Source organism: Nuphar pumila, chromosome 6 (assembly GCF_984573655.1).
Source record: "Nuphar pumila chromosome 6, dmNupPumi1.hap1.1, whole genome shotgun sequence".
Classification (NCBI taxonomy): domain Eukaryota; kingdom Viridiplantae; phylum Streptophyta; class Magnoliopsida; order Nymphaeales; family Nymphaeaceae; genus Nuphar; species Nuphar pumila.
In genome coordinates, this window is record NC_143254.1 from 92,869,298 (window position 1) to 92,873,951 (window position 4,654).

General features: G+C 44.1%; 1 pseudogene across 1 annotated transcript; it reads right to left on the reverse strand.

The window, feature by feature from the left end:
- Positions 1 to 1,558: 1,558 nt before the first annotated feature.
- On the reverse strand, positions 1,559 to 3,261 carry LOC149835175 (putative galacturonosyltransferase-like 1 pseudogene; annotated as a pseudogene). Its single transcript, XR_016432604.1, has one exon. The product of XR_016432604.1 is annotated as a putative galacturonosyltransferase-like 1 pseudogene (transcript).
- Between the last annotated feature and the right edge of the window lie 1,393 nt (positions 3,262 to 4,654).

The window sequence follows — 4,654 nt, forward strand, 5'->3', positions numbered from 1 at the left end:
GCCATCGCAAATGTGCGACGGAGTAGCGACAAACATTTTTTGTTGTTATTCCATCGTTAATTTGCGACAGAGTTTGAGACAGAATTTGTACGTCGCTAAGCCGTCACTAGTTAGCGATAGATACACGACGAAAAAATTTCTATCGTTAATTCCATAAATAATTTGAATGTTAGCGACAAATATTTCTCTCTCGCTATTTCGTCGCTAATGGGCGACGAAAAAAATCTGTTGCAAATATCCATCGCTAATTGATGTTTTTCTTGTAGTGAGTGTGCTAGGCCAACCCAGACCCACTTGCACCGTTCAGTAGGCTCATAATTCAACCACCATGCTCGAAGCAACATGCTACGAACAAGCCAAATTACGTGTGCTAGAGTGTAGGAATGGACAATGCAAGGTAAATTGGGCGATGCTATAAAACAGAGTGGATATGAATCTGATCCAGGTTGTTTAGGATCCACATTTTGCCTGCACATTAGATTCACATCTAACTACAAAAACTTATGATAATCTCCATTCTAATAGGTGCGAATTAGTCAAAAGTTTGGATCCTTACCTCAGAAAACTCGTGACATTCGCCTAGTCTTGTTTACATGAGTTAGTTCTTTTGTATGAATGTCAATTATTCAGATTTTATCAGATATCCGACTGAATTCAATTTGTTTAGTTGCATTTAGTAAGCCAAAACCATATCCGATTATAATTGGATGCATTTGATTTGCTGCTGTGGTGTATCTGACAAATATCTAATCTTAAGGTATTCAAATTTGCTTACATGTAAACAAGTGGATCTACAATGAGTTTTTGACCATTTAAATCTAAATCCAAATCCAAATCCATTTATCCAACATCCAAATTAGTTGAATGCAGCATTGGCCACATCAGAAGCATTAATTTACATTTCTAGACTTCCGGCAGGGAGTGCCACTAGGGATATAAATGGTTTAGATTCGAGAGGGATAATTGCCAAAACCAATATCTTACTAACTGGATGTTGGCTGACTGTAAAGTTGTTTCTACTAACGATGTACAAGAGAGACCTGGTGAGGGAGTAACAGATGCAGTGTGATTGCACACTTTTAGCGTGCAACTGCCCCTGATCACCCACCGTTTTTGAGATACAGCCTGTAAGCTGTGAGCCCAACAGCAGATGGAGGGTGATCAGGTGCAGCAGCGCACCAAAAGTCGCAACCAAGTTGCATTTGACCTTTCCTCAATGTTGAAAGCCTAAAAAAAAAGAGCCAATTTTTTTGTTTACAGAAATAAAAAAAAAGGCACCGCAAGAAATTGCACGTCTAAAACTGCCCTAAAACTTACAAGAGAGCTACCAACTGGGGCTCCTCACATGGTTGGTAGGAGTTGTCAGTGCACGTCTCCTGGGACATTGCAGGTTCAAACCCCAGTGGTACATTGAATAATAACTGGTAAGAGTATGCCTAACCTCAACTTGTCTTTCAAGAAGGGCGCTTTCATTATTAAAAAAGAAATTGAACTCCCATCCTTGTATCTTTTCCCAGACAGGAATTGCACTATTACGGTCCTAGACGTCTTATCAAACTTACAAAATGAAAATTTCAAACTCGAGCTCAGATTGGATGGTCAAAGGATTCGGATATCTATCAAATCTGGATATTTGCTAGATTTGGTAGCAAGAAATGAAAACCATATCTGCAAACACAATCGAATTTGCTCGGATATTGGATAAAATTGGATTTCATTAACATCCCTAAACATCTCTTCGTTACTTCTTACACATTAATCGTCCTTTATTTTAAAACGTTAGCACAGATGCAACCTCTCACCGTGTCTCTCTAGCTACTTTAAAGATGGTTTTGCTATTGAAAAGCAAGCTGGGGATAAGGGACCCCTACCAGTTATACAACTATACCATTGAGTTTTGAACCTGCAACGTCTCAACACAAGGTTACGAGTGGAGCCCGGTTGGTATGGTTTTGCCTTGGCAAAATGATGAGGGATGATTTTGGAAAAATGAGGGTTTGCATTCTAAAGGAGGGACGATTAAAAAAAAAAAAAGCCGGAAGAGAGGAGCTCAGAGCTAGGAATCCAAGGGTAGTAAGGGCGTGTGGAAGAGATCGTAGGGCGACCAAAGCGCGTCGACTGGGCAGGGTCGGTTTGCGTCGAGGCGGACCCAGGGCTTCCCCTTCCCGCTCCAGTGGAGCAGGCTGACCCGACCCGGATGAAGGTTCCTGCACAGCCCCTTCAGGTTGTCACCACCCAACCCGTGCTGGTTCCACCTGTGATCCACCGGCGTTATCCGACCCGCGAACACCAGCAGGAACGGTGGCAGCGACCCCAACTCGTAGATCCGGACCCGATTCTGGAGCTCCATCCACCCCTCGATCCTCGCCGTGTAGTCTCCGTCGCGCCACCGCCGGAGGTCGATGACCATGACGCCCGTGTTGAAGTAGCAGGCCTCGCGCCCGGCGAAGCTCACCGAGAGCGCCGGATTCGACCAGAAGGCGCGGGTGAAGTAGGCGGTGAAGTTTGCTTTACAGTACTCGGGTGCGGCCAGGACAGAGTTCGAGCCCAGCGGGGTCGCCCACAGCTTGGCGACGTCGTCCACCAGCACGAGGTCCGAGTCGAGGTAGACCACGCGAGAGACGCACCCCGGCAAGAGCCCCGCCAGGTAGGTCCTCGCGTAGTTGAGCGGCTGGTCCAGCGCCGGCCTGATCGACTTCGTGATCCGCCCAGTCACTATCGCTGCGTCGAAGCGGTAAACCCGGAAGCGTAAGTAAGGGAAGGTGGCGGCGATCGTCCGGCGGAGATCGGCCTCTTTTTCGCCGTCTCCGGCAGCGACGAAGTGGAAGGCGACGTTCTCCGGGCAGGCGGAGTGCTGCACCACAGAGAGTATCGCGGCCATCGATCCCCGGAGGTACTCTGCGTCGAGCGTCATCGCGACGTGGATCAGCCCGTCGAAGCAGAGCGCGTCGCCGCCGGCGTCGGAGAGGGCCGAGCAGGTAGGCGAATTATAAAAGCTTGGGGCTTCCAGGAATCTCATGGCGGTATCGATGCGAGCGGCCTCGGATAATAGCGGCAATGGCGCGACGACGATCAATATTACAACCACGATCGTTATTATCATCGAGTTGTTGTTCATCATTACAGAAACTGCAATTCTTATATCGTAGCTATAGTGGTAATTCAAGTGCTGTAAGTCGATTCTTCGATCGAACTGTTTCCGTAGTTCGGAAAGATATGATCGTTTTACTCGTTTTCTTCCACCTCTATATATCCTCTCCTTCCTGACGTTTATATTTATATTGGTGACAATTTTTTCGGTCAAAATCAAGCACTGCATTGCTGTTGGCTGAATTTCACCCGAGTATTGGCGAATTTATATCACCAACTTTTCTTAAATCTGATGGAGATATAGAAGTTACGCGGTTTTGTTATTTGCAGTGTGAAAATGATCTTTCTTGACTGAGACAACGGAAGGGTTGTGCCTTTCGAAGAAAGAGACGAATTGATCAAGTAAAACGTTTCATTACTGCATGCGAAAATCAAACATTTCAGTGAAGATTTGAATTATCAAACTGTTTTTTTTTTTTAAAGGTAGACTGGGTCAGGCAGACCCCTACCAGTTCCACAACATACCATTGGGTTTTCAACTTGCAACGTCCTATGGTGACGTACACTCTAACCGCTCCTACCAAACAAGCGGAGCCCCCCTTGGTTGAATTGTCAAACTTGTGCTTTTTTAACAATTCAAATCATGTTTTTTTTACTGAATTTGACTTGTGTGCAAGATTTTTTTGAATGGTTAAAAAAACGCTATGATCATCTATGCATTGAAAAACTTCATGATTTAACAAATAAAAAATGGTAAGATTTTTTATTAATTCAAAAAAATTATGATTTAAAAAAATCACATTCTCTTTTTTAATTGAATTCATGCTGATTCCATCTACCACAACAAAGAAAAAAAAAGTGAATGGAGGCTTAGAGTCCTTCAAAGCTGCACTTGACGAAACGAGGAAGAAGAGAGCTGGGATTGTTAGTTCAGGTGCAAAACTCTCCCTCTCTCTCTCTCTCTCAATGTTAGATATGGATTTGTATAAACGTTAAGACATGATCACCTCTTTCTCTCTCTTATAATGTGAGATATGGATATGCACGAAGGTCAAGGCTATCTCGTATTGAATGCTAAAGAGAATTATGAGTCTGAAAGTGAAAAGTATTGGATTTTGGATCTGATCCGATTTTAACCTAGATGTGACATATATTGACATAGTCATACCAAGAGACATACATGGCAGAGGATTTTGAGTTTTTGATGGTTACGGGACAGTTATAGGGTCTCGTAATTGTTTAATATTTATGCTCATTAGGGACCTTCACTAATACCCATTATGGGCATCTCCTAGATATTTCTATAAATAGGAGAGATCCATGGTAGCTTAACGAGGACTACCATGAGGGAATACAGGGTTGTTGAGTGCCACATACGTGTGTGATTCTTCTCTCTGGGTTCAAAGGGTCCGGCTCACCTTTCAATATTTTAGCCTAAGCTCATTGAGGGCGTTGATTGGCTGAGGAGAATACCGACCACCCACATCCAAAGCACTGTTCAGATCACCCAAGGCTGCATCCGTTAAGTGACTCTTTAACGATCTATTTTATGCTAACATTGGGT